Genomic DNA, 13,776 nt, shown 5'->3' with positions numbered 1-13,776 from the left:
TTGGGCAACGGCAAACAAGATTAATTAAACACTGCCAAATGTCAAGCCGTGCATTTGCATTTTCTCACAGCCAGAAAGCCAGTTAGAACTACCGGACATCATGATTCAAGGAAAAGCCTGCCAACTGCCATCAAAACTAAGCTTTTGGTGCAGCAGTATCAAATGACATGTCATGGCGAGCACACATGGATGGGGTTGTAACGAAAGTATCGAAAGCTCTACATATGCTGTACATAATGAAGAAGCACAGACTACCACAGGAACAGCTTGTTCGCGTGCATGTTACTTACATCCGGCCATTGCTAAAACAGTGTGCACCGGTTTTTCATGCGAGACTCACTGCCAAGCAGGCGCAACACCTTGATAAAGTGTAGAAGAGAGCCTTGAAAATCATCTTTGGTCATTCGCAAAGGACTCGCACATCTTGCAACGCATGGGCATAGAATCCCTTGCTGACAGAAGAGAAAAGCTATGCCTAAGGCTAGGAAAACAAATGCAGGCGTCTCCCATGCATAGAGGTCTGCTTCCGAAGCAGCGAGTGGCGATATCCGGCTGAAATACCAGCAGCGCAAGCACACTCCAAACATTTTGCTGTGGTATGCGACTACGCAAATCAAGTATTCCCCATATAACCACTCTTATAAACACAGATACATTATAAACTAAGTATTATCCTATTTCATATGTGTCTTGTGCACATGTGCTGTATGAGTTGATACTCGAAGCCGTGCTTTTCTCAATAAACCGTCTCTCTCTCTCTCTCTCTCTCTCTCTCTCTCTCTCTCTCTCTTCTCTCTCTCTCTCTCTCTCTCTCTCTTCTCTCTTCTCTCTCTCTCTCTCTCTCTCTCTCTCTCTCTTCTCTCTCTCTCTCTCTCTCTCTTTCTCTTTCTCTCTCTCTCTTTCTTTCTCTCTCTCTCTCACTCTCTCTCTCTCTCCCTTTCTCTCTCTCCCTGTCTTTCTCTCTCTCCCTCCCTCCTCTCTCCCTCTCATCGCGTTCTGGGTACAGCACCTGGGGCGTATGAGTGACTCAGCTCCGCTTGAAGACATGCTTGGCTTGGACGGTGCCTCCCTCTGTGGAAGTTGCCGATATCGCCTTATGCGTTACACAGCTGGCGACCGCTCCAGCTGTGCCGGCGACCAAGCCAGCAGTGTTCTCCGCGCAGAACACGCGGCTACCTCCGTGGCCGTGGAGGAAATTCTCCATGGTAGTTAGTAGTCCCCGGCGGCTTCTTCCGTGGCAGGGAGAAAGGGATAGTTCCGTGGCCGCGACAATAGACCCTCCCGCAGCAGCGACAGCGGGCTCCTCCACGGTGCAGGGGCCGGTCTCCCCGTGGCAGCGTCTCCGTGTGTGCCAAATTGGTTTCAAGGCAGTTCAATGATAATTTGATTCATACGGTTGTTATATGAGCTTTATAAAAAGGGGTTTCTGGAATGCGGTATGTTTCCACCAAGCTGCAAGAAAAGTTCTTGCTGATATTTTTACAGGGAAAGGTTGTACATATTTGGCTAGCTGAGATAAGCTGTGCAGCATAAACAGTGTGGTAACAACATTTGTAACATATGTATTCGAACCTTCAGAGGTAGCTGTTTTAAAAGGAAATGGTTTCAAGCAAACTAATGACCACACCATCTGCACCAACTACCAGTTTTTATCACTCATGACGACTTAATAGATGTGCAGCATCTGTCATTCTTCCGGCTAAAGTGATATCTTTTTATTACCCTAAACCTATACATATCCAATGTGTTCAAATTCAGAGTTTTGGATGGAGAGCGGCATGATCAAGACGCGTTTCAGATTATGTATCAGTGCTTGTTTTAAACAACGTACCTTTTTATGAATTCATAACTGACAATGATTCCAGGCCAAGAATACTGATTTCTTCAATTTGAAGACATAAGACCAGACCGGAAAAGACAGGAAACATGCTGTTAGAAACCATGTGTGCTTATACATACCATGTTTTTCTCATTGTTAATGAATGTATACGATTAGGATGCTTTGTGTTTTGAGGTAATGTACCAATTTCCTGCTGAATTGACAACACGTTTTAACTTAGTAAAGCTGTAAAGCACACAACCTGAAAGAAGACATCAATGTTCACGATCGCGCCATGTCATGCTAAGTTTGCCTCAAGCACGATTGCAACTCGTTAACAGCCTGAACAATAGCAATTGAATTATCAGTCGCCATGCCCTGCGCCTGAAATTTCTCTTTTGTTCTGATATCACTCTGATATAGAAATAGGTAACTGGCATGCCAAAATGCAAACGAAGCCAAACAACTACGCCTTTTTCACACCTTAGCGCCCCAGGAATATAGACCGTCAAGAACATATCACATCCCTCTAAATCTGATATGAAAGCCCTGAGAAGTTCGGCGGGGAGGTGAATCCGTTTACACCGTTTCTTTTTCTGCAACACCAAAGGGCTGAAATCTAAGTGCACCAACCGTGACTGGTCTTGAATGCCCCCCCTGGCTGTACTGACCCTCCCCTTCAGATTTTGTTAAGCAAACTTAATTTAGTCTGTCCCTGTTTTCTTCATCTGCAGGTGTGAGTTTGCACATTTTGTTCTGTGCGAACCAAAAAAAAACATTGTAAATGATTTGAAGTGATATGACCAAATGGCATGGATTGAATATACTACATGTGAGCGCCTGTAACGATTTCAGGGGACCAACGTGTGCATCCATCGGCAACAACCACCTTCGTAAAGTCGACGATGATGCACGAAGGTGCTCGTTAGTATTTTCACACTTATAGCGTTCACAGACAGAGGGACATCTGCAGTCATTGGGTGCCTCACTCAGTTGTTCCCAATATTTGGTTTGCCCATCTGCATACATTCGAACAGTGTTCTTTTCACCTGCATTTGGACAGGGGAGCATCCCTTACATCAGCGACCTTTGCTGCTCTTGCTTCTTAGATTGCGAGGGCTTAGGGTCTAAAACAGTTTATATTCCTTGTTTCAGTAGTCAATTCTGCAAAAGAATAACGTTCTCATGCGAGCGTGAGTGGACCATTTTCTTTTTTAACTTCTTTCGATCCACTCCATTTCTCATTTCTGCGACCTTTTACGCCTTCAAGGCAAGGGCAAGGCAAGTGAGTAGGCAAGTGAGTTCAAGGCAAGTGAGTAGAACACCAGGGAGCACCTTATCAATATCGGTCCAGGGTTGAAGGGCCATTTCGTTCTAGTGCAGAGTGCGTTCCGGCTGCTGTTCTGACGATACGGGGGTCCTTTAATCGATCCGGAGACACTTAAAAGGGATGCATCGTACAATAGACCTGTTCTCTCACAGTTGCACTCCATGAGCACGTGCTAAGTGGACTGTAAGCAGATGTGTAGCAAAATCAAGGCTACATAAAGTAACGAAATTAAGTCTTTGCTACTAAAAGAGCCTTGGGTCTGCCCCTCAACACCTCCGTTCGCCGTTGATGGCAGGATAAGATGTCGCCTTTTACTACATTAGGCAGTTATATTCAGTAGGTTGGAGGAAGGTCACTGGTGAACTAGGCAAATAAGATGCATGTTTAAGGAAGAACAAAAATAAGTTCAAAGTCAATAAGATCTGAAAATCGGAGGAGGGGGCAGTAAACTTGATATGGAATGTGTGCAGGTGAGCAAATCAACTATCGGCACAAACCAGTGAGGCACTCAATGACTGCAGATGACCCGATGTCTGTGAACGCTGTAAGCATGAAAACACTAAAGAGCTCCTTCGTACTTCATCGTCGACTTTATGAAGGTAGTTGTCGCGGATGGATGCACACAGTTGACTCTTGAAATCATTAGATGCGCTGAAAGTTATCATGCTCAACGCGTTTCACCTGCCTCCCCCACCACCTTGACTTAGCATTTCATACCGATTTACAGACATAAATAAATAGATCGACCTGTGCGAAGCTGGTCTGTAATGCTACATGAACAACATCTGTATCACTGGTAGTACATGGATGAAATAGGGGTGAAGATGGAGACGGCGGCCTGTGTTTCGTGGACGTCTCCTCAGTATCAGACGAATGGTCAATAGTCAACGGTATCGCATGGTCAGCGGTAAATTTGATACATTACTATCGTGTGACAAAGATGTGAATGCTTGCTCTAAATTAAGATGAAAAATTCCACGCCAACTAAACCCAAGAGACAACACACATACGCCACATATGACACAACCTCAACGACTTACGCGACGGACGAGGCCAGCGTTCTATTTTGTCTTTTATTTGTGAGCAGCTCGTTGGTGCAAACCCAAGCTTACTTAAGCTTGATAGGCTGCTGTTGCATTACAGACAATTGCATTCCTGCTCAAAGCTAACTTGAACCATTCCACGCAAATACAATCCGCCGGACACCCCACATATGTCTTATGTAACACCCGGGACGGACGAGGCCAGCGTCCAGCACCAAGAAAACGTGGCCGTTGGTCCCATGGCGATACAGGCCAGGCAGCCACTAACGTTATATTAGCAGCATTCGGCAGCAAATGACTTCCCTATGTCTGGACACGGCAAGGAAAAACCTTGGGGTGCGACCATCTGCGACAGCGTACGGCGGCTCGTACCTAACAGGCTGATCACTCAGCGATTTGCATCAGGGGATGGGGTCTCTCCGACCTTGGGGGATGGGTGGACGAGGGCTATCACCGACCGCCGTGACGTGGCCGACTAAACCTCCCCGCAACATGCGAGTGTTACCTCCGGCCACGGGCGTGGCTCAACAGTTAGGACGGCCTCCAGTCGGTATAAAGCTGGCCGGTACCGGTCCACAAGCATCACAGACCCCAGCGAGTTCAGCCATGAAAGTCCTGGTGAGTCCTCTGCCTACGATGCTTGCTAACGATGTGCACCACGGTGATCTGTTTCATTTCATCAGGAGATCTGGTCTCAATCAGCAGCTTGAAGGAACTTTTCTACCTTGGAGATATTAAGGCAACCTTTATATGATAAACAAAGCTCACTAGTAATTTTCGCATGTTTTAAATGAAAAATCCTGCTGAATGCAACAGTTTTGCTATTGGCCGACTTTGATCACGCCATCGCTTTTTTGTGTCATGGAACATTTTTTTATGACGTCAGATTCACTGCGAGTGTTGTCACGTCAGAGTTGCCGCTGTAGCTGACAGCGAGACTCACTTGTAGTGCCTTGACATGCCGCACGGTGGCAATGTTGATCTATGAGGGTGAAGTGAACCTATGAGCGTTAAGTGCGTGTGATTTGGGTGTTTCTCATTGCTGCATTTGCATTTGCACTGCTGCATTTTTCGTGACCGTATCGTTGCTTTTGCAGTTGCATTTTCGATAACGGCGCTATTCCTGAGTTATTTTTCTCAGAATCATGTCCTCCTCCCCTAGCAGGTAAACATTCGGTGGCAAGTGACTTCCCTATGGTTAGATGTGGCCAGGCGACCCCATGGGACTTTGCAAGTCCCATGTTCAGGGCAGGTTGCACCAGTCATGAATGGGCCAAATACCCCGTTATGCGACCCCCGTTCGAGCGCCTAGCACATACCGCGCAGAGGGGTCCCTGTGCGAGCTAAGCCTTGGCGAATAGATTCCCAGGTTCGTGTAGTCTTGCCCACCGTTATCCATTGTCCTTTGCTCTGCATGCATCACCATAACACGAATGGTTAAATGGTTATATCTCCACCATAAGTACAACATAGCCAATGTCACGAGGCTTTCATCTGACTACCATGACATACATGCATGGTTAAAATGCCCACTGGCGTTCCGATGTTTACTAGACTCCACAAATTTACGTGTATGAAACCCAGAATTGAGAAGATTTAAGGTCTTAAATCGGACATGGCTGTGCCTGTAAAATTCAGAAATGATCACGAAGATGGGCATCTCAGTTCTAAACCCGATACAAATGTGGTGCAGTCCTCTAACGGAAGTGCTTTCGAATTTCAGAAATGTTTCTCCACAGTCTCTGCTTCGTTGCAACAACGCAACATTTATGTGTGTGTAAGGTGATATCCTGGAAAATCTATGACAGGAAAATCGCCTGGAAAATCTATGACAGGCTCTGTCTGCTAAATATTGTGTTGTTTGGAATTGCTTTTCTTCTTCCACCTCTTTTCACCAACAAATGTTGGGTTGATTTTGTCCTTTTCAGATGGCGGTGTGCGCTTTGCTGGCCGTCGCGGCTGCCCAGTACGCCCAGCCCTACAGCGGCCAGGCCTACTCGGTACAACCGGACGCCTCCAGATACTTGAGCAGCCTGGTCGCCCCCTATACCGAATACGCTGCTGCCGTCTATAATGGCTTCGCTGCCAACGCCCCGGCAGGTGTCCGCCCCCAAGACGGCGGTCTCACCACCAAGTTCGACGGCAAAATCCCCGTCTTTCCTATCGAGGGCACGTTTAGCTACGTGGACCTCAATGGTGTGAAACAGACGGTCGACTACGTTGTGGACGAGTCCGGCTACCGCGTGTCTGGCACCAACCTGCCGGCGGCTGCCGTCACCGGCGTGAAGACGCCCGCCGACGCTGCTGCTACCAGGAGTGGCTACCGCAAGAAACGCAGCGCTCTGCCGATCAGCGATACCCCTGAGGTGGCCGCCGCCAAAGCTGAGCACGCCCGCCTGTACAACGCAGCCGCTCTCGGTGTCTACCCTCAGACGTACGCTGCCTCCGGCGCTCCCGTCACGTTCCAGGGCACGTACGGCCCGGAGGGCGTTTCTTACTCGTACAGCTCTGTTCACCCCAGCCCCCTCCCTTACCTTCGCGTGTTTTAGGAAAAGCTCTGAGCCTGCTCACCTGCGATCAAATGCTGACTTTTCGTTTCTAACTCGCTCCCAAACGTTCTTTTGGTGTTCATATGCCTTTACACCGGAAACCTGTCATGTTTGATGTATTGTCTTAGTTTGATGCCAGGATACGTATTTACAGCTTACCAAGCTTGGTTGGTCAAGGAACATAGAGATGTGGATCGTGTCCCACGTAATACAAAATATGCTTTCAAGCTGTGGCATGGCTGTTTTCACTGGAAGGTGAAAACTGGAGGGTGGAGAAGACATGCATCATAAATTTCTCATGATATGAAGGTGTTCCGTCCATTTTCGCCCATGCAATGCACAGGTTTCACCTTGTCTTGCCCAAAACACCATTTTTAACTTCATTCCCCAAAATTATCTCCACGCAAAACAGAACGTGTTCAAATCGATAAAAAAGATGATACGGTCAGCTGGGAGCTTAAAGGAAGTTTTTCGTATTTGGACGGGAGTTTGAGCTCAGATCGTCACTCCACCATACCATGCGGCTCACAGCCATGTCCTGCTAAGATTTCAAATTCTTCTGTTTTTACGCTTGACGTCCGCGGCATTCTGCACATTATTTTGTGCAGACTACTTCGCGGTCAATCAGACATCCACGTCATAGAAACATCACGCAAATGTCACCACCTCTTTAGCCGCGCAGTGCTCAAGGCTAATACATATATGATCATGGAATGATTCGTGTATGGCATACAACAGCACGATTTATGGCATCAACGGACAGCAGTCGGCTCTCGTTCATTTTAATGTATTGAGTGCAAGCCCAGAACACGAACGGCTTTGTGCTACATGATTCAGGAATTTGTGCAGCAGTACGAGTTGTGACTGAAACAAGGCTGGGATCGAAGAACTTAGGAAAGCGCCATAGCTATACATGTAAATGCAAGTAAGCAATATAAAATCCCGGCCAACTACAGAACACCACGAGAAAGGGCTAAAACACAAGTGCATGACAATACTCGGGCTCAACAAGCGCGCAACAGCAAAATCTACGCCTCGCGTAGTACTGAAACGATGACGTATTCATCAGCATATTTCCTTATGATTGATTGTTTGTCGAGGGTAGTCTTTTCCACTTCACACTAAGCCATTAGTTACAAGTGAGCTGATTTCATCGGATCTGATGCTTGCCTCAATATTTTCAAATGTGGAATATCCTTTTTGAATACTCTGTTCGTGTTTAGTTCTCGTTAAACCAAACACCTGCCATGTTTGGTGCATTTTCTCAGCTTGTTCACAGAGTGCGTATTGACTGATTACCGGACATCATTTTGGTTGGGGCGAGGGACGTAAAGGTGTGGATCATGCTTGACGTATTACAAAATATGCCTGGCAGCAGTGACATGGTTGCAAACGCTGGAAGGGGGAGGGTTTTCCAGCTTGCTCACGATTTGATTGCGTCACCTCCGGTTTGTCCGTAAGTATGCACATTCTTAATTTTTCCACGCAAGGAGCCGTCTTCGGGTCAGGCTGTTCCACAGATGCCAGTTTGACGATCCAATCTCGTGTGCAAAGGAGGACTGATGCTTCATTTAGAGAAGCGTTCAAGTCGTGAGAACATATTATGGCAGTCTCTGACCCTTCGAATACCAACCTAAATTTCTCGTAGGGTTTTGTTGTGGGGCTGACGGAGCTCTACCAGCCTTCCCTCGACACGGTGAATGTTAGACATTACCACTATCGTGTTTTGGGGTACAGCACCTGAACCGGTGGGCCCCGCCCCGATGACGTCGGTAGCTCCCTCTGCGGTAGCTAACATCGGTGGCCCCCTCTCCTAAAATGCAAACATCGCCTTATGTGGTGGCGGGGCACCTTATGCGTTATACAGCTGGCGCCCGCTCCAGCTGTGCCAGCAGCAAAGCCAGCAGTTTTCCCCGCGGCAGAGCTAACGGCTACCTCCGTGGCCGTGGAGGCAGGTTCCCCATGGTAGTAACGACAGCTTCCTCCGTACGCAGGGAGAGCGGGATCACCCTTGGCCGCGACAGTAGATTCTCCAGCAGCAGCAACAGCTGGGGTCCTCCACAGCACCGGGAGCGGGTTCCCCGTGACAAAGCATTCAGGGTGCGCCACATTGGCTTAAAAGCATTCCAATTATAAATTAGGTACCATTCGACTGTTATATTTGGCCCACAAACATGTGTATGATCTTTTGGAATGTGCTATATTCCCACAGAGCTGCAATACATGTTTTTGCTGATATCTTCGCAAAGGAAGGATAGTACAACTTTGGCTAGCTGAGATGAGCTGTGCAGGCATAAACAGGTGTGGTAACAACATTTGTAGCATATGCATTCTAACTCTCAGAGGTAGCTATTTTATCAAGAAATGATTTTCAAACAACTCATGATTATTCCATGTACACTAGTAGATTCCTTTATCAGCCATGACAAATTCAGAGATACGCTGCATCTGTCTTTGTTCGGGCTTAAGTGGTATATATTTATCACCCTAAACCTATCGATATCCTAATGTGTTCAATTTCAGAGTTTTGGATGGAGAGCGGCATGAAACAGGACACACTTTACATCATTCTGCATCAGTGCCTGTTTTCAGCAGCGAAGTTCCTTATGCATTCATGACTCATAATTTGTTCACGCTAAAATTATTGATTCCTGCAATTTGAAGGCTGAAAAATGCTATGTGAAACCATATGTGCTTAGGAAGTGCTACATTTTCCCCATTGTTAATGAGCATATGTAATTGGGATGCTTTGTCCTGGAGGTAATGTACTAGTTTCCTGTCTAACTTGACATTTTTGTAACTTAGAATAACTGTGAAGCACACAGCCTGAAAGAAGTCATAACTGTTTGCCGTTGTGCCATGTTATGCTAACTTTGCCTCAAGTATGACGGCAACTTGCTGACAACCTGCATCGTAGCAGTCCAATCACCAGCCTTCATGATATGCGCCTGTAATTTCTATTTTGTCCTGATATCATACTGATATAGAAATAAGTCACTGCCTTCAAAAGCGCAAAGACAAAGAGCCACACCTTTTTCAAATAATGGCAGCCCCAGGAAGGAAGATAGGCAGGATCCTACCAGCCCACTACGAATCCGATATGAAAATCTCTGAAAAGCTCAGCGGGAGCAGACGGGTCCGTTTTTACCGCTTCTTTTGTGCAACATCATAGGGCTGGAAGGGAATTGCACCAATCGTTGCTGGTGTTAGATCGCTGATTGTTAGACTGTTAGATTGCTGCTTCCTCTAACTGCACTGCTCCTCCCGTGTTCAGATTTTGTTAGGCAAACTCAGTTGCAGTCCAGTCCCTGTCGCCTCCCTGTGCGGCTGTGGATTTACATATTTTTATGGGACACCCAAACAATTTTCAAATGATTTGATCGGTAGTGAACAACTGAAATGAGATGAAATAACGTAATACCTTTGAGCACCTATAGCGAATTTAAGGGACCGCATGTCTGCATCCATCGGCAACAGCTGCCCTCGTAAAGGCGATAGCTGAATTATGACGGTGCTAGGTTGGTGTTTTTGCACTTGTGGCATGCGCAGACATGGCGGCATCTGCAGTAAGTATATGCATCACTCAGTTGGTGCCGATGTTTGGTTGCCTACCTGCATACATTCAGGGCAGTGTTCTATTGCCCTGCGCTCGGATGGAGGAGCATCCCTTATATCAGCTGAGCTGCGATAGCTTCTGAGTAAGCTGGTGCACATTCGGCGAGTTCGGCTGGGGGGAACTCAAGGATTAGGGAAGTGGGCGGAAAGATAAAAGGAAGGAGAGGAGAAAGGAAAAAGGTGGCGTAGTCGACAGGGCAACTCCCAAACACCAATTTGATATATGTTCCAGTTCACGAAGTCATCTGCATCACTTTGGTTTTGCTGTTTGAAATCGCGTGTTTGACTGGCAGGTATCGGACCCTGTCGCGCCCGGCGATTTCAACTGAGTTCCCCGGCACAGGCTACTAACTGAATTCGAGTGCGTAGGGGCGGGCTTTGTAGTTGCTGACGGCGGCAGGCATGTGATACTGCGCCTGCAACAGAGAAACTCTACCGCAGGGCGAGTCTTCGGCGACACAATCCTATGCGAGACGATGCTGGCCGTCCCGCCTTTACACAATTGCAATGAACGTTCTTCCCGTTGCAGGAGTTGTATATACGACCACACATCAACCCTGCACACGATTCATTTACAGGATAGGCATTTAGCCATAGCTCCCAACGCAGTTGTAACTGAAGTCGACCTGGCTTTATGGCATGACTAGCGTCTGACTTGGTCTAGACTGACCTTAGCGACCGGACGAAATCTTGATATTACGCTTTAAACTGTTATGTAGAAGGCATGCCGCCATCATTATTGACGTGACGGCAGCGCTTCGCAAATTGTAAAGTGCATTTGGGAGGAACATTTTGCATTTAGATGAAACAGCATTAATCGCTTTATTTCTCAAAGAAGAAAGAGGAAAATGGAAAGATAAATGTGATATTTCGGCTATATGTGTTTATCGAAAAGAATTTCAAATTCAAATTTCTCTTCCGATTTTACCCGTCGTTTCAGTTTTTTCCTAAAACAAAAACAGCTAGGCACAGTTTTTACAGACCACCAACATGCACGGGATTAAACAAGGAGAAATTGCCAGTCATTTCTGCGATGCAGTGGACATATAACTGAGAGTTAAAATGCGCGAAAAATACTTGTATATGCAAATGAATTCAAGTTAACAGGCGTCATTCATAACACATCATTTACTTCTGCAAGCGATTTCAAGTTAACAGGCACGTCGCATCACGCATCACTTTTACACGCAAACGATTTCAATTAGACAGACATCGTGTATCAAGCGTCAGACAACACTGATACATGAAGCCGATTTTAAGCCAGCATGCATAACACATCAAGACACTAGTCACATTCAAATAATCGTTCATGACGAGTCCTGTACACTGAAGTCTGGTCGCCAACTTCCTATCAAAATAGACTCACCATTTTTCCTGTCTGGATGGTCCCGTACTTTGAAGATACCTTTGAGCTCTAAAGGGAAATGGTCCGTACTTCCTTGGATTTTAACCTTAGCGTGTTCTGTCAAAAAGATGGTCGCCGAAGAGTTATTTTTACTATCTGTTTCGTTTTGGGCATCTCGCAGGTGTTCATCACAAATGAAACGAGTAGGACGCATGGACTTCTCAACATAGCCCACGTACTTCCCATGTTTTTCGCGCAGTTTACGCTTGAATTCGTAAACCATATTTTTTCACGTGCAAACCCCTTAAAACCCATGCATGCATATATGACACCCATCGCACCCCGGGCACTTATGCTTCGAGACAATGTATTTAACTAGATAGTTATTTAGCTCCTTATCGAGTGTGCCCGAGGAGGTAACAGATGGGGGGGGGGGGGGGCGACATGAGCGCGTGGCCAGTTCCCGAGGAGGTTATTACATCGGGCCCACGTCAAGAGCCCAGGGACCTCCATTCAAATAGAAAGTCCTCAAGACCCAATAAAGAGGGGCCCCGAAAGATAAAGTGTGTCCGAGCGTCTTAACAGATAGGACTTCTAACAAGAGCGTAGGGCCCTCCATTCAAATAGGAACCACTCAATACCCAATGCAGATAGCCCCCGAACGATGAAATGCACCTCAACAGCTTATCAGAAGAGGGCCCGAAAAGAGCGTTAGGCTCTCCATTCAAATTAGAAGTATCCAAACCCTGTGCAGAGGGCCCCCGAAATATGGAGTGTGCCCTAGCAGATTACCAGACGGCCCCGGACAGGAGAGCAGCGCCCTAAATTCAAAGGTGGTGAACAGATGGGGCCGCCGACAAGAGTGTTGGGCCATCCATTCAAATTTGAAATACCCACGGTACGATGTAGAGAGCTCCGAATGATCGAGGGTGCCCGAGAATGTTAACAGATAGGGCCCCGTGAAGACCTCCACTCGAAAAGCAAGTACCCAAGACCCGACGTAGAGGTCACCCAACAACGGATGCACCGGATCAGCCTATCAGAAGGGGCCGCAACGAGAACATAGAGCGTAGGTCCCTCCATTGAAGTAACAAGTGCCCAAAACCCAGTGCGGAGGGCCCCCGAAAGATGGAGTGTACCCGAGTAGGTTATCAGATGGCCCCGATATGAGCGCAGGGCCCTAAATTCAAACGCCAAGACTCAATGTGCAGGGCTGCCGAACAATCCACTTTGGCCAAAGCAGTTAACAGAGGGGACCCCAGACAAGTGCGCAGGGCCTACTTTCAAATAGGGCTTCCCCAAGGCCCAATGTAGAGGGCCGCCGAAATATCGAGTGTATCCGAGCAGGCTATCAGATGGCATTGGCAAGAGCGTAGGTCCCTACATTAAAAGACCTAATGTGCCGGGCCCCTAAACAATTCAGTGTGCCGGAGCAGGTTAACAGATGGGGCCCCGACAATTGTGCGGGCCCTCCATTCAAATGGAAAGCACCCTGGACCCAGTTTCGAGGGCCCCGACCGACAGTGTGCATAAGCAGGTTAACAGATGAGCCCCCGACAACAGCATAGGGCCCTAAGCAAGTGACACCAAATTGGAAGCGCCCTAGACCAATGCAGAGGGCGCATGAGCATATCGCAAGTGTGTCGGTAGGTGAACCGAAACCAACGTAAAGGGCCCCCGAGCCACCGAGAATACCCGAGCAGGTTAACATAGGGGTCCCTGCTATAGCCCACAGAGCCTTTCTGGCGACTGGAAAGAATCCGTGGAAGGCCTCTGATTGACAAGAGCGCATCGGCACGCCAGCAGGAAGAGCACAGAAACCGTGCAGGTCCCTCCGAGCAAACGCAAAGCAGTCAGGGCTAACGTGGAAGGCTCCTTAACGATCGAAATGACCTTGCAAGTAGGCATATAGGTCCCCGGAAGCAGGATAGGACTCTGGACAGCGTGATAAGGCTTATAATTTCCAATAAACAACTTTTTTCCATTATTGAAGATTTTTATCTTTTCTCGTAGGCCATTCACTTTCGTTTGCAACTCTTCTGGGTGGTCTGGAAATCCAAATAATTTTTGTGTTT

Source organism: Pollicipes pollicipes, unplaced genomic scaffold (assembly GCF_011947565.3).
Source record: "Pollicipes pollicipes isolate AB1234 unplaced genomic scaffold, Ppol_2.1 Scaffold_4881;HRSCAF=5763_pilon_pilon_pilon, whole genome shotgun sequence".
Taxonomy (NCBI): domain Eukaryota; kingdom Metazoa; phylum Arthropoda; class Thecostraca; order Pollicipedomorpha; family Pollicipedidae; genus Pollicipes; species Pollicipes pollicipes.
The sequence above is the reverse complement of the archived record's forward strand: the minus strand, read 5'-3'. Positions refer to the sequence as shown.